We start from the raw sequence: 24,779 nt of genomic DNA, 5'->3' as shown, positions 1-24,779 counted from the left end.
AGATTTACCACCTACGTTGCTCACTCCTTCTTGTGACCAGTCCTGTTAATAATGTCTTCAATCACCTTCTACCACGTGGCATATCATTGGTGCATAAATTTTTTTTATCAGTTTGTGCATCACAAATTCATTTGTGCCACATGAGAAGTTCTTTTATCAAGTTTGCACATTGCAAGCATCCATGGAGTTCATAACTGCGTGAATGATTTCACTCTCATTAGCTGTGTCATTTTTCTCATATACATATTATACGGATTGAGATTAAGAAGCAAGCTTACTTATGGTGAGACTTGGATGCCCTCATAATCTTTTTATGTAACATTTCCATATAAGATTTACTATTCTCCTCTCCTGTGAGAGAGATCAAGGAGTGTAGATAATGCATGCCCACATAAATTTCTCTGTCACATATTTAGATAAGATTGGCTATTCTCCTCTCCTTTTGAGAGGCATCAGGGAGTGCAGAGAGATGGGTGTGGCAAGCATTTTACTCATCAGCCACACGAACACTATTTTGGCGAAAAATGTAAACATGTTTGTGATTGCATCTATAGTCCAGACACTACTAACTAAGATTTGCCAGAATTAGAGAGGTAGAGATAGATTCCCTGGTCCACCTAAGTCTAATGTAGATGGTTGTTGGGGAACCCTAGATCTCAACCAAATGGCCCCCAATAGAAGACGTATGGGTCCGATTGCCAATGCTCGATTAGATTATTACACCTCGTATGGTGCCATTTTGCCTTATCATCTAAAAATTTCAGTTTGAACCTTATTGGTGACAGTGGTATCATGCTCATAATATAATATGCTTTAATTATAGCAGATATATGTCACTGTCAGCAAGTCCTAAAATGAGTGTTACTTCTGGCCCCATCTTCAAAACAGGACGGTACAAAAGCCACGCCGCAGGTTGCAATATTCAAACCATATATTGTCTGAAAGCTTTGGTAGCATGCTGTGTTTCTTGGCTCAATTATTTCACACCACAATATATATTAGCAAAGGACATAGTCAGGCGATGAAAGCAACAGACACTACAAAGAGCAGCATGGAAAAGATTTTTCCGTTAATCAGAGAAGATCCAAAGATGATCTAAAAATGCTGTATATAGAGATCACCTTTGAATGCTTCTTTCTTTGATCACGAGCCAAAAAATTGGAATGGATGGAATAAAAATTGGAATAGCCATACTTTCTGACATGTTTTGTTGGTGATTGAAATCGAAATTGAAATGTGATTTGAATATTAAGTGAGATCAAGATTGAGTTTTGAAGGATCAAGACATTCTCATTCATCTCTAGAATCGGTGTAGAAGTAGAATTTTCTTCAATCAAACTAGTGGAATGAGAGTTGCTCATTCCAATTTTTATTCCGGAGCCCAACGTTTCTCGATTAAACGTGTCCTTGAAAAATTAAGAAATATGACTCCCACTTTATGGTTGTTAATTATTACCATAGCCAATTATGCTAGGTATAATAGCTAGTAATTTTGTATCAAATTTTAAATTTAGATATGATTCTAAATAGATTAAAAATTAATATGACCGAAGATAAACCACTCTTTGTGAGTACCGTAGGAAATTTGATCTTGGAAATATATGTATTTAAGAAAATCATGCAACAATACAACACCCGCCAATATGGCTACATTATTCAAAAGACAATGGAATGACCTGTTAAATTGTCTATTTTATATTTCTAGTTAGCTAATTAAGTTCAATCTAGTGGGTGCACCTCTCTCCAGATAAGGGAATGCCTATATCCAAATCTTGATAGGTGGTATTTCAGCTATGTAATATAGATAATCCTGCAGTATGTATTTTAATCACTCCAATCACTATTTTTTTAAAAAAATATTATTTTACTCTTTTATTATTTTTTTGATAAATAAAAGGGGTTGGTAGGAGCGTCCCAACGTGGCTACCTCTCCTGAGCGTGATCATAGGACCCCAACCCCATTGGAGAATGTTCGATTTGGAGAGCGAGTTTGAAGAAGGGTATCCCCTCTCTATTGGACAATGTTCGATTCGGAGAGCGAATTTGAAGAAGGACATCTCCTCTCCAACATATAGACGAATCCAATGGGTGAGTACATCACCCCAATACCATCGAGATTTGATAGATTAGAAATCACTTCCAATATCCGTACGCAGACCATCAGGATCAACTCTCTCCTGATCATTCACGTCCTGCCATTTAATCAAAACCCCAATATCTGCCAAAACTCAAATTCGAATCACTTGCATGAAAGCAAAGGCTCATTCTACCAGGCTATTCCCTCGACGGTACTTTTTTACCATTTAAGATATGATTCGTTGCAAGGAAATTTGTCAAAAGGAAAAAAATAAATTTATTCTACACAAAATAAATTCTGAAATATAGTGACTAAATTTGCTAGTTTTTATAGGAAGTAATTTTTATACATAATTTTCCTTGCAACTGATGGATGGTCATTTTTTTAGATACATCTCTTATCTTGATAAAAATTGAACATGTATAATTGATTGTAGATTTGTCAAGCAATTTGGATTGTGACAATGACCATTTTGGGATAATATGATAAGGACAAGTTTTGCCTTTAAATCATGATGTTAGGTACATCCCTTGTTACATCACAAGTATGTTGTATGGATATGCATCAAGATGCATTGAAGAAACTGTCATGCAGTATTCTCGATGAAGAAACAAACTGAAATGGAAGGCTAGAATCCTTGATTATGGTTGGAGGATGCAACGCAACATTGTTATGTCAAGGAAAATAAAAGGTCCTTATAATATAATATTTGCGATATATCTCTATATTTGTGAATCCAGGAAAATATCATTGTATGCAAAAAAGCAACTCTCAATTTGCTCACATTTGCTATTTGCAAGATTCACAAATGTATTTATTATTTTCAACATTTACACATCCCTTGAGTAAATCTTATTCTAAATAATATTGCCAGAAGAAAAGTGATGATAGAAAGTTTATCATCTGATAAAATAAAAAATATATTAATTTTTTTTTTATCTACAGATATATATTGAATCACTTCATCACTGCTTAATACATACAAACTTGTTTACAGAGTCTTTCTATTATAGTAAAGTGGCATTTCTTATCAAAAATAAGTCTAACAAACATTCTAAACCATCTCTTGCCCCAGAAGTCACTCCTTTTTATTTGGCAACTAAAGATTTTATCTTTGAATCTTGATTGGTATATCTCTAAGTATTTAGACCAAATACTGATAATGTGAATAGACATTTTTTGTTTCCTTTCAAAATAATCTAAAAAATGATCTAAAAAAAGGTAGGCTTAAAATTAATCACAAGGCAATTCCAATATATGTATCCTCCATATTGCACATTATACAGATAATGGATCATTAAATTAAGGATTTAATTAGCATCTTTATTTATTCTTTGAATCAATTAAATGGTCTTATATACTTGAATCAAGCATGAAATCAAGCTTGAATCAAGCTATAGTTCAAGATCATCAAAACTTGAATGTATTTCAACTCAAGCTTCAAGATTATTAAGCTACTTAATTAGATTTATGTTCAATCACATTTAACAATAAGCTTAAATTGGGCTCAAAATAAAAATAATAATCTTAACCCAAAATTTGAGATAAAAATAAATTTCAAGTCAATTTAATTAGACCTAATTTTTGATTAAGCTCGTGGGTCAATTACACCCTACATGTCCAACACCCTCGCCCCCCCTCCACAAAAAAAATTCCCTACAAAAATGAAAATCTAAATGCTTTATTTAATTGCATTGCTATAAAAGCGTGGAACACCACACGCCCGCACCCTCCTCAAACCAAACCCTAAAAAAAATTCTCAAAAATTATCCCTATGGTTTCTCTAAACATTTGGTCCCGTTGATACCACTCCAAAGAAACTAACTACTAGCAACGACTAAATGCCTCGCTAATAATTTTCTGCCATTGCGAATAACATATACTAGTGACGGTGGTTAGCAATAGCTTTCCATCTTTAATAATTCATCGTTAATATTTTTAATGATAAAATTATCACCGCAATAGCCATCATTAATAATATTTTTTTAAAAAATAATTTTCAGTAATTATATATATTAAAATATATTATAATTTAATTAACAAGTAATTATATTTATTAAAACCTGTTATACTTAAATTAATAAGCAACATATATTTATGGACATTATAACAACTAACAATTAACTATCACTATCATAAATAAAAAACTAATATTATATATTTTATCAAAATTAAATTATACAAATAACACTACTCAAATATCAAATACATTACACAAAGTTAAAAAAAAAAACAACAAAGATCCTCCTCCTCCTGCTCCTGCTCCTGTACGTCCTTTGTAGCAACAGGTGGATGAGAGCCGCATGTCCCAGCATCCTATAATAAAAAATAAAATATTATTAATAACTTTAGAATTAAATTAATTAAAACTGTAAAACTAAAGTAAATGATACCCCTCAAGTCTAAACCTTTACGAAGGGATATATTTATATATACGATACGATTCTCAAATAGATTATTTTTATATATTTCATTCGATGATATAGAGCTATAGACACCCCCACTCAGTACTCCATCGGATGGTTAAGTTGAATTTTGACCTTCTGGGTACTCCCTTCTCTCGCTTGAAGTCTAAATCAGCATGGAAGGATATATTTCGATATATTCTTTCAATTCTCAAATGGATTATTCTTATACATTCTATTCGATGATATAAAGCTATAGACACTTCGATCTATCCATTAGATGGTTAAATTGAATTTTGACCCACTGGATATCCCTCCCTTCCGTCTCAAGTCTAAACTGACATGGAGGGGTATATTTCGATATACTCCTCTGATTCTCGAATGAATTATTTCTATATATTTCATTCGATGATACGGACGTATCTATATCTCCATTCTATCCATCGAATAGATAGATAGATTTTTGATCCCTAGATCTCCTTTTCCTAGCTTAAGCCTAATTATATGAAGCTTCTAAAAATAAAAATTTAAAATAAGTAAAAAAATTTATTAATACTGCTTGACTTACCTGCTGTGATAGCTATGACAATGAGCTCAGCTGATCGTGAAGATATGAGTCCCAGAGAATTTCAACAATTGTGTCACGGACAGCATTCCGAAAGTCCTGAGATCGCTGGTAAAAAAACCTCTACATGACCTCCTCAACATGTGCATTACCCCACATTTGGATTGTCGAGGCTTGAGAGGAGGACGTTGAAGATCGACGAGCTACTGAAGGATCGAAGCTATGTCAATCCTATGATCTGACTCCTACTAACCCTTTCGGTGGCCCTGAGCCATCCTTGAGGTCAAAGAGGGACTGAGAGGATGGGTCTTCACCATACTGTGCTACGACATACTCCGCATAATCTGTCTATACAGTTTAGAAATTCATTAGTGCTATTATACATATAAGTATACATAAAAACTTAACAAAAAATCTGTTAAGTGATCACGATCCGTCTGGACCTAGAATCTAAGTAATCATCGATCTTTTTAGACTGATGTGTAGCCTCCATAACTACAGCGAGCGTAGTACATGACCCAGCTGCAGTGTCTATAATAAATAATAAAATTAAGTTAATAAAAATAAATATATGAAACTAAATATGAGATTAATATAAGTATAAAATTTTTACCAATCTATCTACTATGACATATGTGCCAACGGAACCGTCATGTGCTTAATCGAATCTTGCTGGACAGCTCATTTTGTCGGGCCCTCTATCGTCTACTAAGCACTCTTCACTGTTCCACTAGTTACAGAGGGCTTCCATATGTCCTTCCGTATCCAGTGGTCTACGAAAGACTTTCAGTCCGATGGTGACTCAGAACTGGAGAACTCAATGACGGACTGCTTCAGGTGGTACAATCCATCCCGAGCCGATGTGTGGCAACCTCCTCGAAGGTCTGATGGTCGGCCTTCTCATCCTGCAAAGTCTCAAATCGATAGTATAATGTAAATAAAGATGACATGTATCAATAAATAGAATAAAATGTATCGTGAATTTAAAAATTAAACACTTTGACTTATCAGGAACATCTCTTATGTATCATCATGAGCCCGCCCCGACGCCAACTGAAAAATCATTCACCAACTTGGCATCAATTGTCGGACGATCTGATAACCACACGAGAACCTTAGGCTCCTTTATATCATGTAAAATTGATTTTAAACAATAAATGTTGATTCTAAAATGTTAAAATTTTTTAAATATATTTTTAAAGATCTAGTACTTACATGTGGCTTAAATGTGTACTAACTCTCTATCCTCTGGTCGAGTCGGAGGTGCAGTGAGCCGACGGATCCTCTATCATGGTGTTGAGGCTCAGAGCTGCTGCTACTCCATGTGACTGTGAGTCAATGGTGACCTACATCATCTGAACTGAGAATAGCAAAAGATAATAAAGAATATTATATTAGATAAAAAATGAAATAATCTAATAAAATTTTTATAGTGTTAGATTTTATCCCGTGGTGTGGATACCACAGAACTATGAGCTGACCGCAAAGAGCTCTCTCCTTTGAAGCTCTGTCCTCTGGAGCTCTCTCTCAGCTAGCACGGCTCCATCCTCTGGATAGTCATCCGATAATCTTGAAAATAAAAATAAATAGATTCACAAATTAATTATACAAATATGGAAGTAATGTAATAATTAAAATGATGCAAGATAAGTATAAAAAATAAATAAAATAAACACATACAAAAATAAAAATGGCTCCATTTACCCTGGGGTTGACTCCAATTATTTAGGAGTCGACTCCATCTATCCTGGGGTCGACTCCTGTTGCGTGCCAATTTTCTCCAATGTTCATTAGCATCTCTCAGCATATGATAGAAATCACTGCTGTCAGCTTCTGGATCGTCCTCCATATTTCAGTTAAATTCAGGACCAGCAACATCCATAATCATGTTACCATTCTATCTGTGTCCCTGTCCTGCTCATTCTAATCCTTACAATTGTTTCCACATCTCTCCATATAGGTACCAATGCTTGTAGGGCATAAATCTATTTTATATAAATGACAGTCATTATATCCTATCAAGTATTTTTCTATTGCCACATCTCTTACAAGGACAACGAGCTCGCCTTTGATATAAGAGTGCCATATTCCAAAAGTATAATCATAGAAGTACTCTACACCCTTATTGCATTCAGTAGAAATCGCTCCATCAACTATTTGATGGTCCATCCAACTACGATCCATGCACACTACCTAAGATTCTGCATATACAAATATAAAATAATTACTAAATATTATTTTATCATTTCGAATGGCTTATATAATAATTGCATCTACCATCAATAATAGGTATAGAAGATTCTATTCTGTTTGAAATTGTATTAATTCTATAGATCAAGTATAGTAATCAAACAATATGCAATAGGGGCCGAAAAAATTTTGACAGCATCTCCCTTAGTTCTCCCCTATATGGTGTAAGATGTGTGAGAAGACTAAAAGAAAATACTATCCAAATTTTTTTTTGAACTCTCACATACTGTTTGATTATTATAATGGCCTATAGAGTTAATTGCATTTCTCAAACTCTCCATACTAGACAATCAATTGATCAATGAACATAATTCTTCTATCCTACAAAAATATATAAATGTACGGATGTATAGAATATATATATTAATCAAAAGATGATTTATGGTTTATGCAATGTAATATTTTTAAAATTTTTAAAATAGAGATTCCAAAGCACCGAGCAGCATTGCAAATAGAGTTGAAAATGGACCAGCTAGGTCGGGCCACACCCCTACCTGAGCCAGCCTAAAATTTTTTTTTCGAATTTTAGACAGGGCCTAAGCCCTATAATCTTTTAAAATATGAGATCCAAGCCAGCTCAAATCCAATCGGACCGACCTGTATATTTGTGATAGGTCGAAAGCAAGCTCATCAGCACTGCCACTCGGATCTTGCCGATTACCTCCGAGGGACAGATGTTCCCCGTCAGAAGCACATTGGTCATCAAAGAACTCACCGAGCTGCTCTCCCGCCGTCAGAGTAGATGAGCAGGCCAGAGCTGGTCTAGTGGTGGCCTGATCTCAAATCCTTGCCATCGAAGGCAGTGGGGCTACTCTCATCAGAGAGCTCTCCGAAGTAGTTCTACCTCCTGAGAGCACCATCGGATACGAGATTTTATATGGCAGCAGCACTCGTCTAGATTTATCGATGATTGAGAATGCACTTCCTGTGCACAAATTACATCAAATATTTTAAATTTAAATAAATTGATAAATCTAAATTTAAATATTAAAAATTTAAAGAGGAGGGAATGGCATGTGGCGGTGGCTTCATTACCATCATCGTCGCTAATATTCACAGGCGGTGCAGGGAAGAAGAGGAGGCGACGAGGGATTATGGCATGGTGTTCCGACAGTGCGGCTAGGGAAGAAGGGGGGAGGCACGGGAAGAAGGGGGAGAAGGGGGACGACGGATCTGGTGAGGGGAAGGCCGATTGTGGGGATGCCTAATCCGGCATGGGGATGGCGGTGGGGGAAGAAGGGGGGAGGCCGGGGTGTCGGGACGGCGGTTCGGTGAGCTTCTGATTATGCTAGGGGAATAGGGAGAGGTGCGAGCTCGGGGATGACTATCTGACACGGGACATGGATCCAAGGAGGGGACAGCAACCGGGGCTGGGCGCAGGACAAAGCCTACGACAATACGGGGGGGGGAGATCGGGGATGGAGGGGGGGATTAATGGGACAGCGCTGGAAAATAAAATCGAGCGATCAGAGACGGGGGTGGTTTTAGGGTAGATTAAGCGATGGCTAGATTTCATCGCTAAAGCTATGGTTAATACTATTTATTTAAAATTAAATTTATAGTGATGGTACTGTCATTGCTAAGAACTAAATAAGCCATCCCAATAAGTCCTCAATCTTTTAGCGACAGGATTTATTATCATCGTAACACATGGTCGGTAAATATTTCTATTAGCGACGGCTCGTTTACTGTCGCTAAAAGCCGTTGCTAATACTCTATTTTCTTATAGATACATATAATTCAACCTCATCACCTGGCCACATGCAATGGATTATTATCTGAGTTAGAAATATTTTTTGGATCACATCAGCCGTTTACTGATCTGCTTCTTCAGTTTGTCATTTTATTGATCTAATTTGGCCAGAGCTAATGTTTCTTAAAGTATAATGCTTATCTCAACTTTCTGTCAATCTATAGTAAATTACTTCGGTCTTTAGCCGATATGATTATAAGACACAGAGGGTACTTAATATTCAGTTCAGCCAATTACCGATCTAAGGTGAGTAGCATCGGTAATATACCGATATAAATCTTAGAATGCAAATAGTTATCTCACATCTGTCATCTAGCTTAGCATCAGCTATCTTCCAACTACTTTACAGCTAATCTTCATGTGGGCAAATAACCCACGATCTTCGTACAGCTAGCGATTTTATTATAATAAACTAACGGTCTAACAAATTCTCCTAATGGCCTAACAATTTGAGCAAATCCTTTCTATATAAAGGGAACAAGATATTCTCCGAAGTAAGTCAAGTCAGAACTCATAGAGCGAGACTGTTGAATTTTTTTTAGCTTCCCACTGAAGGGAACAAGAATCCTCTCTCTATTATCTGCAATCCTTTTCTCATCCTTTTATTCTTTCATTTTACTATCTATTCTCAAAGTTTTCAACTGACTAAAACATCGGAGGTCCTAAATGAAGGATATCCCACTGATTTCAGAATTTTTCTTTGCAGATTTACTGTAAACTTCATCGAATTCATCCAAGAAATATCTACTTTGGCCCAAGATCAATTTATGATCTATCTTCCGGAGCCTTTAGCAAAAAGTCATTTTAGTATATTACTTCATTTCTGCAGCGAAATAAACTCTATTTTCATTGATTACTAAAACAAATCCAGTCCGTCAAATACAGGCTCCAATATAGGTCAATTTATTTTGAATTTTAAAAAATTAACTGTCTTAAATCTAACCTACTTATACTTTAATCTTATCCAACCATTAATTTAAGGCCTTTTCAAGTCATCTACCTAGCTTTCGTAAGTACCCTTTCCCTAGATTCTCGCTCACCTCTTCCCCATTATATGTCCATCTATTTTTTAGGAGAAAGGAAAGAAAGAATATCCATATTTTTTAGGAGTGTAAGAAGTTAGTATATTTTTAGCAAGAAATCTTGTTAAGGGCAACATTGTCAACATAAAATATATAATTAGCTTATATTATTCGTTTTCTTTATAAAAATACCATGAATATATATTTTATTTATTTATCTTTTATTTTTTTTGATTTAGTTCATTTTGGACTTCTGGTCAACCCCAAAATAATCCTCTGACATTTATGGCAGGGTTTGAAAAGTACCAATCGTTATAAAACAACTGGAAATGGACATATGCAATTTTTCCAAAGATCAGACATACGTCTAAACTTAAATGAAATGTATGCAATATGCATATGAATGTGTATGTGTATATGTATGTATGTATGTATGTATGTATGCATGTTTTACATTTGACATGCCCCGCGGAGGCACTAAAACAAAATATAAGGACAAAATCTACCATAGGCTATACGTACTGGTTAGAAAATGTTAAACACAACTTTGGTAAAATAGATTATATAATATATGGTAGTATATATAACTAAAACAACATTGTTTATGCAACCCCCCTCCCTAGCTAGGTTGAGTGATTGGCTTAAGTTTAATTCTTTTACGGTACAATTTGGCACGATTTAGGACAAGCATGGTTACTATGTATTTAACAACCAGCCTAGGGCCCTTTTAGCAGGTTCATAAAATATATATCGAGAGAAGAAAGATACATGTATGAGTGGCAATGACCATGCTATTTGAGTTGGATAATTTAACACCTAAATTAATCATATTTCAAGCAATCAATCCATGCAGCTAGCCTTGGAGCACCCATGCCCGGTAGACAGTGTGGATGGCCACAAATACATAGAAAACTGGGCATGTGTAGTCCTCACATGGAAGTAAAGGATTAAAAGGTGAAAAAAGAGTAAAAATATGCGCCAAATGTACGCTCTGATTCGCGGGTAAGGTCGGCACAGAGAATCCCAGTTAAATCCAAGCGCTCCGGACAAAACCCAGTCCAAAAGACACAGAGAGAAAGAAACAAAGCGATAGAGAATTCCAATTTCCTTTGGAGAGAGAGAGGAAAGCACTCTCTTTTCCTCCTCCTCCAAGGCCAACAAAATATATCGCTCTTTTATTCTTCCCCTTTAAAGGGGAACCACCGAGCCAGCCTAAAGCTAGGAAGAGCTCCACTCTACCTGGTTTATTTGGAGGGGAGTATGTGTTTTCTTGATGCTTGTTTCGTGTGGTGGGGTGGTGGGCGGTGAGTTTAAAGCGCCCCGGGTGGTTCTCTTTAACGTGTCCTTTGGAATATCTTTTCAGAGGGTATGAGGTGGGGTTTGAAATCAATTCCTCTCCTCACGCCTATAAGTTCTCCATCACCACCTCAATCCTTGTCCTCCCCACCCTTCTCTCTCTCTCTCTCTCTCTTGTGTGTGTGTGTGTGTGTGTGTGTGACAAGGTTTTATTATAAGGGTTTAAGAAAAGAAGTGGGGGGTTTGGTTGGCTGAAAAAAATGGGATGGAAGAAGAGGTGAGATGAGTTGTGCCTGGCTCCCTGTATGCCACTGGCTTAGAAACTAATCTATCAATAGATTAGCTACGGCGGGTGGCGTGCGAGGAGCCAAGCATACTCTCGCTCTTTCTCCTCTCTCTCTCTCTCTCTCTCACTCTCTCTGAGTTTCTTTTTTTTTTTTTTTTTTATCATGTCATGGGTTTCATGGAATGCTAAAAGATGGGTTAAACTTGATGCTTTTGGTTTTTTTGAGGATAACTAATCTTTGTATGATGTTTTGCAGCTTTAGAAGTGATATGGATTCCACAGCTTATCAAAGCAAAAGAAGAAAAGGTTTTGGCTACAAGAATCTTTCCCCTTGTTGTTCTTCTATTCTGTAGGGGATCTATGTCTCCATGCTTGTGATTTTAGCTTAAGAAAAATGATTATCATTTACTATCTCTGGCTGGTATGTGAATTTCGAGTACAATGACTCGTACATTGAGATATCGTTGTAGAGATGTGAGGTTTGATTGGTGCAATACATCATTGCCTAATATTCTCTTGGTATCTTGGTTTCTACTTGTATTTCATACAACATAATCTCTTCGAGCTAGCGAAGGTTGATTTTGAAAAAAAAAAAAGAAATCTAAGTTTCTTGATATGTGTTTGCCTTGAGGCTAATGATGCACCAATAATGATGTTTTATGGAGTATGATATCATGGATTTTAGCTTCTTTTTTTTATTTCTCAGTTAATAGATCATGGAAGCATTCGTTTTGTTAATTATAAAGAGAATCAGGAGCAAATCCTTCTCCTCCTCTATTCCTTTCGTTACCATACTTATTCATAGACAGGTTTTGGTGTTTTGTTCAACTTCCCGGTGACTGAAGGTTGAAGGTTCATCACTTCTCAAAAAATAATTAACTAGGTTTATTGAGAATGCTTACCTCTTTGTTCATAGATCAGACAAGTATTCTTAAAGGTGTTTTTTTTTTTTTCCTTTTAAAATAGGGTGGAAATCCCTCTCCTCCATTCTTTAATCCCTTGACAGATGGAACCATTGAAAGATGGTTTTGACATCTTTTATGACAATTATCAAACAGGAAGTTTTCATGATTTATTCATGACATGCATTGATGGGATTTTTGTACAACAACTGGAATCTCTTAAAGCTTGGGACAAGACAATCAAAATGGAAAACAAAAAAAATCGATCATCATGGGATCTATAACACAAATCAAATAAAACAATGGGATCCAGGATTTTGGGAAGTGATTTGGTAATACATCAAAAAAGAAGAGTGTAAAAAAACTCATACAAACTAGGATATATGGAAGATTTCTATTAGTTGTGTAACTTGACTTCTCATCTCATACGTTGGGTGATTGGTTTTATATAAAAAAGTGAATTTTACTCAGATTTTTGTTTAGCTTTTTCTAACCTGCATTGTAGAGTATAAAACATTGATTTCTGTGACATGATATTCCTAATACAAAACACATACTGATATTTTTATGATGGAGAATTCTTGAACCCCCATCTCATTGTACATTCTAACATTCTCCTCGACCATCTTATTGTCCACCAAACTCTATGATCCACTCCTTAAACTCTCCCTGAACTCTTCCAATTACAACTTGATACAACTGTTTTCATTTTGTTTGGACCACCATGTGCCTCTTTGCAAGTAGTCTAAAACATGGAGTCAGGAATTCTGAAACCATAGTTGTCACCGAAAAATTTAGTGTCACATTACCCATATCTCCATGCCCCACTAGACCTTCTGCTTTTCAGTCAACACTAGTTCCTCCTACTACTGTGGCGTGGTCTATCTCTCTTAATGGTGTGTTTTTTTTTTTTTTTTTTTCCTTTGAAAAATTGTGTGGCTACCAGAAAGAAAACATGTTTTTTGGGACCCACTAAATGAGCAGGCTCCCATTTGAGGCTGGCACGCTACATTTTGTTGTTTTGCTCCCTTGCTTGGAACCGAGACATAAAGTATTCTATCTCCAGGGAGGGGTTGTCAGCTTTCCATTTTTCCAAGGTTTGATAGGATGGTGTCTTTCTCAAGTCTCATGTGTGTTTCCACGGCCGTATGAAGACTGAAGAACAATACCGATCTCATGTCTCTTTTTTGCACTGCTGCATGCTCGCAACTGCTCTATTCCTACATTACCCTTCTCTTAATGCTTCAATGACATAAAAAAATCCTGAAGAATAATGATCCATAAATTGCTTACATGCTGATCATGCAAGAAATCTTTTTCCTATTTCTTTTGTGTGGCCTTGGGGTATCTTTCCTTACCATCTTGGAGTTAGCTTTTTTTAATTATTGCCGATCATCATTCAATTAACATGCAGCGTGCTTATAAATTTTTTCCCATGTCTTTTTTTTTTTTTTTTGGAAAGTGGGAAAGGGAGGGGAAGGCTCTAAAGTATTTTGTAATTATCTAGATCCAGATTTATGAGAACGCACTGCTTAATCGTCGAATCTTGAAACTCTGGCTATTAAATATAGTTAATCGTCAATTAACTAGATGAAAGTCCTCCTTCAGTCTAGTATCCGCTAGTATTATCCTTGCAAGCTATCTCATCTGTTCATTCATTGCATCATGTTTGAAAAAAAAAAAAAAAAAAAAAATTGCCCGCCAACAAGTTTGCATGATAGGCATATATAAGAAGCATACATTTGGCATATGCAAGCTTGTGAATGTCAAAGTGTTGCATTCAAAGATTACTAGCCGAACTTACAACTAAACACAATTATTCATGTAAATCTTTTATGTGTTTAGAATCATGATTGTATATTTTGCATTTTTTGGGTGCTGATGAGTGTGCTTAGCTTAAAAAATTCTCGAAGAAATGTCTTCTTGCCTATAACCGGCGGCGCTTATGCAGGATATTGCACTTGTTGGATTGCTATGGTTGGCAATTGTTTGTTTTGTAACAAGCAACATCCATGAACAAGTAATACGATGGGCGATTTTACCGATTAAAGGTTACCTATCGGAGATCAAAAAATTGGAGTAAATTAAAGCCCAAGCAAACGGTTGTCATTTTCAAAATAGGTAGTGAGGGCAAGACGTGTGCTGGATATTGGGAGAAGAAACTGGTCATATAAAACACAAAGGCATCATTGGGTTTCATCGATCAAATCTGGCAGCCAGATGTGGAATAGTTTGTCAGCATGGTGGCTCTTCTCAGTTTTGCATGGCTCTATGTGAACCGTGAGCAGAAGTTGTTCAAGGGTAGCCTAGCTCTAGTTTACGCAAGTATGTAGCCTAGCTTTAGTTTAAGCAAGTATATGTAGCTAGTTTGTATCTTGTGTTAGACTATGAGCTCTTTTAGCGAGTTCATTGTCACACCTGAAAGGAGGAAAATAGAGCTTATGACCTCACAAATTGGCTGTGTGTGTGTGTGTATGTGTGTGCGTGTGTGTGGACGTGCTCGTATATATTAAGTTCTTACGTTGAAACCTAGTCACCCAAAACTTTGAGCATGTTTGGTTGGGGGAGAGTTGAATGGGAACGAGTGTTTCCCATTCCAGCCATTTAGTTGAGAGGAGTATCATTCTGATTCTTAGGAAGGAATGAAAATTTCTAATTTCCTAAAACTCAATCAATCCCTACTATCTCCTGGTATTCAAAAAAAATTATTTTGAATACCAGGAGATATTACTCATAGATATCATACTATGGTTGCTTTATCCTAATAACAGGATTATATTTCATAATTGATAGAGTTTCATATTTTGGATGCCAACTTTATACTTGTTGGTAGATCATATTTTTTATGGATGCTAGTTTCGGATGTTGATCTTTTCCAAATTTAGAGAGTCATACATAGCTATCTGAAAGCTTTTAAAATAATTATATTTTCTTAATTCATATATATAGATGAAAAAATATTTAATGGCATGATAAGATTCTTTCTTCATAAGCATACTATTTTTATTAAAAGTATTTATGAAATCATTTTTCATAACAAAGCATGATTTTAATAATACATATGTTGATCCTTTATTTTTAGAAAACATAATATTATCAATGACAAACTATATATTAAAAAATATGATAGTTCCAAAATTAATAAGGAGTATAAGATCTACTTTCCACTTCCACTAAGAATTTCAAACTTCACTGGGTGAGTATGTTAAATCTATTTATAATATTAAAAACATGATTAATTTCTATTTGATGACTTTAATAGAACTAAATAATAAGAAAAAGAGATTGTTCATCGGTCTGATAGACTGCTTGAGCACAAGAGTGATTTAGAGCCTCTTTGTGGGGTTCGACTTGGGTCTATAGGATAGATAGATAGGCTCTGTATGGGGTCTAGTAGTGCCTAGCATGGGTTGGAGTTGGAAATGACATGCAGCATAACCATTTAGGTGATTCAGGACCCTATTTTTCAAAGGTTGACTAGGGATCCACAGAGGAGGCTGGGACCTTTCATTGGGTCCATGAATCCAATGGGGAGAGAAAGAGAGACATCTTCTTTTTTTCTCTTTTTTTTCTTCTTTTCTTTCTTCTTCTTTCTTAGCAAAATAGGAGATGAAGGGGTGGACAGTAGCTATAGTCTGATGGTTAATGTCGAAGGGCCGGTGACATATAGTAGCAGTGGGCACCGAAGGATAATTGGCGGCTATGATTGGCCGGCAAGGAAAAAAAAGAAAAAAAGGGCCGAAAATAAGAAAATAGGGGATTCTCTATGCTTTGAGCATTGGTTGTCCACCGACGGCAATAGCTCCATTGGTGGCCACTAGAGACTCATAGAGAACTTGATCTAGGGCTCCTCAATAAAGAACAATCATATTGATGGCCAAAAAAAAAAAGATGAAATGGATCAAAAAAATAAGGGCTATGGGAAGAAGAGGAAGTGAGGGGAAATAAAATCAGAGTTTTACCTTGGCTCCAGTGGTGTTGTTCAGCCATGATTTCTGGTGGTCACAATGAACGAAAATAGATGAGCTCAAGCGGGAAAAGAGAGAAGAAAGGGACAATAATGATTAGTGATTATCGATTTATAATAGTTAAGAACTTATTCAAAACGACTAACCAGAAGATATTATTTAGGTTCTTAATCACACATAAGTATGCAAGATTTTTCCAGCGAATAATAATCTAAGACTAAATTCATGCCCATACGGATTCTTACATACTTTCTATATTTAAGTCATGATATCCTCGTCAGATTAAGGATCCAAATCCATTCATAAATACCATGATCGGCTCATAGTCAGCCTCAAAGAACTCGTACTGCATTATCCTCTAGTACACATAGACCATGGCTAGGTTGGTTTGGATACCATTTGTAACAATTCAGAAGAACTAGCCGAAAGATATTATTTAAATTTTTTAGTCCTATATAAGTACCCAAGATCTTTTCAAAAAATAATTGATATTGAACTAAATATATGCCAACACATATTATGACAAATAGTATCTAAGTCAATCTAACCATAACCCATTTGGACTAGACGATTCTATAGCACGGATTCATTAAGGCTATCAATAAGCCAATCATAGTGTTTATGAATGGTTTTGTATGGCTTTGGACCTTTAGGCTAGCGAAGACACTAGAACTTAAATAAGGGAGTATGTAAGAATTTATGGGGATGTATATTTAGTCTTGCATCGATTATTCACTAGAAAGTGTTTGGATATTTATATAGGATCAAAAACTTAAATAATATCTTTTGCCTAGTCTTTTTAGATGAGATCCTAAGTTGTTAAGAAAGAGTCAGAATCAAATCAATTTGCATCATCCAGCTATCCAGTCACTAATCATAAAGAAGCATCATTGCCTCTTGAGGATTGAAAATTGTACATGCTTTATGCTTAATGGTCTAGAAAATCTCTTCATGGCCTCTGCCAATGCCAGATTTTGTATTGGCATCAAAGGAAGTGAGGAAGGGAGAATAAAAACAAAGATGATTAATGGCCCAAAAATCCTCCAGGCCTTTGGCTGCCAATATTTTGGCCCATGGAAAAAATTAATATTGTTTGGATCAATTTTATTAAAATTTAGCAAATATTTAACAAGGCTTGAAGGTTGTCCTTTCGAATCTGTCACATTCGTGGATGAGTGATATCGATGTGAACTTCAGCTGATATATGGGGACTGAGATATCAATTTCTTGATCACTATAGTAAACTTTAGATTCAAATTTTTTTTAGCTATTGAATTTATTTTGTGTTTCTAATTTATGTAAATCAAGTTTGGCTAAGTATAGTTTAGGAGTACTGATTAGACTGAATTTTGAATATAATTTTAGAGGCATGTTTGGTCTGGGATCAAGAATGACTTTATTGAACTTGGAATCACTTAGTTTTTGCATGAAGAAAATTTGGTTAATTATAAGGGTATTTACGCTTTTGGATCTGGTTAGGACTTTATGGGCTATTGCAGCACCTAAATAAGTTCTACAAACTTAATACAATTGCTTGAAAAGATTATTGTTTCATTAAAAGTGCCCATTTTCTAGCAAGTAAAGTTATAATTAAAAGACCTTAATTCTCAAGCTTGTCTCACATCTTAGATGTAGGGCTCTATTATCTAAGAGTAGATAACATAGAGTAGCTTTTTTCACTGCCACCACCACTACCATCATCATCAATAACAACAACAATAACATCATCGACAACAACAATGACAACAACAAGAATTTGGTTGGGTATCTACATTCTTGGATTTGGTTATGACTTCATGGACAGTGGGAACACTAAAAATCAATATTATAAGAATCATCATCATCGTCAACAACAACAAGATGGATTTGGCTGGGTATCTACATTTTAGAATTTGGTTAGGGCTTTATGGACTGTGGAGCACTAAAAATCAATATTATTTGATTTCTCCCCTTTTTGCCAAGAAGTAAATATTATTGAAAATCCTTAAGCATTCAAACTTTTATCCCAAACCTTAGGACCGCATTCTAAGGGCTATAAACCAAAAAATAGCTTTTCTCCAGATATAGGTAGAGTAGGTTTTCCCATCATCACCATCATTGCTTGATAGTAAGAGAATGTGTATAGAGTTGATAAATAGAAACTTTAGAAAATTGTCAATGATATGTTTGCGTATTCTTATAGGTTGGGCTGATTATTCTATAGAAATCAAGCCTCTTAGCCCATCTAGCTTGTATGTTTAAGAGCTTATCTAAACCTAGTCTAGGTCCTAGCTTTTGAGCTGCAAGAAGGAAAAAAACCTATTAAGACCATTTTTTCTTCTAATAGGATTTGAGCTGTATGGTGTCCGGTCGATATAGAGCTATGCTTAAATGAATAGCCTAATTCATGGATCCTACGGAATTTCCAGCCCAATCCTGTAGGAATATCCAAGCAGGCTCTAAGTGGAATATGAACTTTTGCTACATTAAAGATATATACATGGTTAAGGGAAAGATGATTAGATATAAATTATAATATTAAAATTTAATATACTAGCTAATATATTTAAATCCAGCTTAACCAAATTATGTAGTTCCCATATAAGAGGAAAAAAATATAGTTTCACCAACTTCAAACTCAAACTCTATCTTTATGCTTATTTAACCTCATTAAAATGCTATTAAATTTTTGGCCTTGACACAATATTGATAATGCTTTCCCTTCATGTTGTTACTAGGAAGTAGGAAAGAAAATATTGATATATTATGAATATTATTACTTTTTCTTAATGCCTATGCAAATAATCTTCAAATTAAAGCTTCAAAGAGTAGATATAAAAGAAAAGAACCATAGAAACTAAACGCACAAAAAACTGATATATAAAATAAAAATTATAAAAACATAAAATTTACTATAATATGATGATATTTTCTTAGACTCTTATTATCATTGCGATGGTTTTCCATATGGATCATATTAATTTTATATAATACCTTATTAATCATATAGAAAATTTCTAGGAAAAAAATAGTGAACTTGAGTTATTATACTATTAGGCAATGATTGTGATTGTTGCAAGATTATCTATTAATTAGTATGAAATTCAAAATAATAACAAACAATCCCTGTAGAAAAAATAGGATAATGATTTACATGGTTCGATCTTGGACCTATATCCACAGCGAAGATAAGAAGAAATTTCACTATATTAAAAAAGATGGAGTATAAAGAGTATGTAGTAGTTTCAATAACAAAAGATGGCCTCTTCACTAACAAAAGAGGCATGATTATACATACATATATATATATATATATATATATACACTAATTACTAAAATAAAGAGAAAAGACCAAAATACTCAAACAGACCAATAAAGTTATCACACCAAATTCAAGTCACACTCAATAAATTTCTATGTTGACTTGAATTTCATCAAGCTGCAACACAAAAATAGTAAGTTCCTCTCCATCTCCTCCAATAATGCCCCCTTAGCTCAACATCTCAAAACATAAATTAAATCAAAGCAGTGCTTGAACTTGAGAGTGGTAAGCGGCTTGGTCATCATATCTACTAGATTATCTCTTATAGAAATCATTTTTAATGTAATAACTCCTTGTAATATAAATTCTGAATGAAGTGGTATCTGACATTTATATCCTTGATCCTCTCTTGATATATTTGATATTTATGTAGATATATGACACTTTGGCTATCATAATAAACAGTAGTCACATCCTACTTTAAGTTAAGATCACCAACTAAACCTCGTAACCGAATGATCTTCTTTACTGCTTTTGCTATTGTCATATACTCTGCCTCTGTAGTAGATAAAGCAAAAAATTATAAAGTTACTTTCCAATTGATGGCATAATTTGAGAGAATGAAGGCATAGCTTGTCAGAGATCTTCTCTTATCCAAATCACCTGTATAATCAGAGTCGACATAACCAACAATACTGTTGCAAGTATTTAAACCTAATCATATATTAAACCAACATCCATAGTGCCTCTCAAATAGCCTAAGATCTATTTTATAGTTTGTAAATGAACTTTTTCTAGATGCTCCATGTACCTACTCACGACACAGATGACTTGTGAGATATCTAGATGTGTACAAACTATAGCATGCATGATGCTCCCAATTGCATGAGTATATGGAATATGTGACATATATTCCTCCTTTTTATTTGACTGTGGAGGCAAAGAGGGTGAAAGTCTAAAGTATGCTACAAATAGAGTACTCACTGATTCACAATCTTGCATACCAAAAAACTCAAGTAGCTTCTGAATATTATTTTTCTATGACAAGAACAATGTGCCTATGCATCAATCCTTGTGAATCTTCAAATCCAAGATCTTCTTTATTGCATCAAAGTTGTAATACCTAGCCCGTTTGGGCCCCGGACAAAGCCCAAAAGCCCAAATCCCAAACAAAAAAAAAAGAACGAGGAAACTGACGGGAGGAGGAGGAAGACTCCTAACCGGAGTCTTCTTCCTCTCCGTTTTTGATGAAATCGGACTCAAGGAGTCCGGCTAGGGTAGAAGACCTCCTCTATAAAATCTCCTTTCCCTCCCTTAGAATTTTACAACGAGATTTCAGTGAAATTTTTAGGGATTTGAGGGATTTTCCAAGGTTACCGTGGGCTTTTGATCGGAAGAGAGGGGCTGTCGGAGCTCTTTTTGGTTGCTGGAGCAAGGTATTTTCTTTCCTTCTTCTTTTCGAAATCCTTTTCCCGACCTTCGGGATTGTCAGAAAATCCATGAAAATGTGAACCCTTGTTTTGTTCTGTTCGACCGGGCCATCTTTCTCTCTTTTTCGATCACCGGTGCCGTCGTTTGTGATATCTCATCCTTAGATTTGGATCCTCACCTCTCTACCTGTCATCTCCGAGAGGCCTTGGTCGCCGGCGACTGGCCAATGATCGAAAAATAAGAGGAAAAGGGGTGATCCCCTATTTTTTGAATTTTTAAAAAATGCCCCACCGGCTGAGCCTCATTGCGGCGATCTTTTGCTTTCTGCTGTCGGCCGTCGCTGTCGGACCTCCGACCATGCTGCCACCCTTGCGAAGCTTGAGCCACCGAGTCCCCCATGGTCCATCCTCTGTTCGGCTGGGAAGAGAAAGAATAAAAGAAAAATAAAGAAAGAAGAAGAAGAAGAAAAGAAAAAGAAAAAGAGAAAAAGAAGAAGAAGAAAAAGAGAAAAAAAAAAAAAAGAATGAGAGAATTTTCTCTCTCTCCTTTCTCTCTTCTCTCTCCTCTCTCTACCTTCTCTCTCTAGTTTCTCTCTCTAGATTCTCTCTATTTTCTCTCTCTAGACTTTTTTCTCTCTTTATGGATTTTATCTCTCTAGGATCATTCTCTCTCTTTGATTGCATCATGGATCCTAGGATAAATTTGAAATGAAAATATGATGATCTGAGATTGCTCCAAAATTCGTGTAGTAGATTGGATCCCGATCTGGTTCTTATTCGAAATTTATAACATCAATCATGGTTATTCTATATTGAGTCATCCTGATAGGACCTCTGATGATCTCGACCATGATTGCCTCATCTGAAGGATACGAAGATTCTCTCTCTACTTTCTCTTCTAAAATTTTTTCTCTCTAAAATTTTCTCTCTCTTCATAAATTTTCTCTCTCTAGAAGCCTTGTGGATCAATGGAGGGTCTAGATATTTAGATAAGTCTCAATTCTGGGTTAATCCAAGGAGAGGTCCTGAATTTGTGTTAATAGGATCGATTATGGGTAATTTCTTCATATATGATTTTTATATTTGATCAGGGTCATAAAGAGATATGATTGTCTACATAAGATGTCGAGTAGAATATCTTATTTTTGAAATTCATAAATCAAAGAAGAACATTGATTTCTGTGCTTAAATCAGTCACCGATAAAGATAAGAATCCTTGTATATGATCACCATTATATGCTATTTTATTGTTGGTCTTGCATCATTGATTTTACATCATTGGATTTGAGATCGATGAATTGCTATGCTTGAGACACCGTTATATTACTTATATGATTTTTGAGCATGAGTATATTATGTCAATACATATGTATCAATGATTGATGGCATGATTGTATGGATATGACATATCTAATTTGATCACAATATAAATCGAAATTGATTTGGTGAAATCAACATATAATGATTAAATAAAAAAGAGATATAGTTTGGACTAGCCTTGTCATGTAGAATAGTCCGTCAGAAGCTTATGCCTTAGACAACCGGCCAGAACTTATGCTTGGGACAGTCCGTCAGGAGCTTATGCTTGGGACAGCTTGTCAGGAGCTTATGCCTGGGATAGCCGGCTAGGAGCTTATGCTTGGGACAGTCCCATGGACTTATATATGGATCAGCCGGCCAGGAGTTTATACCTGAGACAGCCCGTCAGGAGCTTATGTCTGGGACAGCCTTGAGAGGCTTATGAGTGAAAATTTGATCGGATGAAAATTAAGGCATAGTGTTGGTTAGTCCAAAGCTACAAAGAAAAAGATTAAAGGTTATATGATAATAAAAAGAGAAAAGAAAGACAAGACATAAAATAATTGTTGAACAAAAGTATTTCACCCATTAACATATGATGATGCATCTCTTTTGATAAGGTAGATAAATTATAGATATTTGTATTATTTTGGATATTGAATATGAAATTTTATATTTTATTGCTTATCTTTATTTTTAGATTATATTATTATATTGGTGTGATATGAAAATTCTTACTGGACTGTAAAGCTCACACCCCTTCATCTTTCTTTTTCTTCTTAGAGTTACAGAATGCTCATGATTGGCTGTGGTATGGATTTGCGGGTGAGCAAATCATAGATAGAGTGTCATGATATTCGATCAGAGGATAGAAAGAATTTAATTATAATTATATAAATTTTACTAATTATTATTAAATTAGATATTATGGATGTTGAGGTTGTAATGAATTACTTTTGATCTTGCATATTCTTTAGGGCTTGTTCTAAGGAGTGTGCGGCCATCACGTATCCGACCTGGGTGTTGGGTTCGGAGCGTGACAGAGTGATATCAGAGCTTAGGTTATGATCATTTAGGGACTATGATACAAGTGATTAGGATATGATAGAATAGTATCAGAGCTTAGATTTAAGATCACTAGGGATTATGAAGTAATATCAAAACTTTATGTATGATCAATAGGATGTGACAGAGTGATATCAAAGAATATGACTGAGATGGTATTAAAACTTTAAGGTCACTAGGGACTGTGACATAAGTGATATCAAAACTCTAGGATTATAATCAATGGAGTATGATAGATAGTATCAAAGTTTAAGATTATGATCATTAAGGATGTGATAGAATGATATTAGAGTTTAGGTTATGATCACTAGAAAATATAATTTAAGTGGTATTTGAGCTTAAGATTATAATTATTCAGAATTGTGACTTTAGTGATATTTGAACTTAGATTATGATCATAAAGAACATGATAGACATAAAAGAAAAGATTCAATATTTAAAATTTTGAATCAATAGATACTATGATGAAAATTATGCATAAGTGATATATGATGTCTATAATAGAATTAACGAGTTATATTTTGGATTTCAATTAGTAAGATTGATCTAAGTATGAAAAGTGTTGATCCTAGAATGAAGAAAAAGATATTGATATGTTGTGTTGAGTATACTCGATAATTTTTGAATGTTAAATTTATATGGTTGAAGATCATGATAACTTTCTTGATTTCGATGTTAATTATCTGAGTATTATAAATTTTAGATTTATCAAAAGAAAGTTAATTAAGATGTGGTCTAAGAAGAAATTTCATCATACAAGAAAAAAAATATTTTTGAGCGTTGAACCTATAAAAGGTCATATATGAGACTCTATTTTAGATGAAAAATATATTTAGATTTTATTATGAGAATATAAATATACATCTTAGTAAAATCTTTGGTTACTCAAAGTATCATATTTAGACCTGATTTCTTGATCTTTCAAGTTGCATTGAATTTTAAGTCAGAAGTTGCTTTTCTAAGTGGATCTGAGGTATTTTGATATTGTTGTTAAATGAAATAAGAAATTAATTTTGTTAGAGTATAATATACACATTATGATGAAATCTTTAATAATTTATATTTTCATCTTGGATTAGATTCTTTACTTTTTCTTATAAATATTGAAGATAGTGGACTATAATTCAAATCAAAGTTCAGATTTTTGAGCTGATCTAAGGTATCTTATTACTAAATTTTGGATGATTTATATAAGTCTGAACAAATAAGAGGGAAAGATT

This window comes from Elaeis guineensis, chromosome 2, assembly GCF_000442705.2.
Source record: "Elaeis guineensis isolate ETL-2024a chromosome 2, EG11, whole genome shotgun sequence".
NCBI classification, from domain to species: Eukaryota; Viridiplantae; Streptophyta; class Magnoliopsida; order Arecales; family Arecaceae; genus Elaeis; species Elaeis guineensis.
This window is presented reverse-complemented; position numbering follows the sequence as displayed.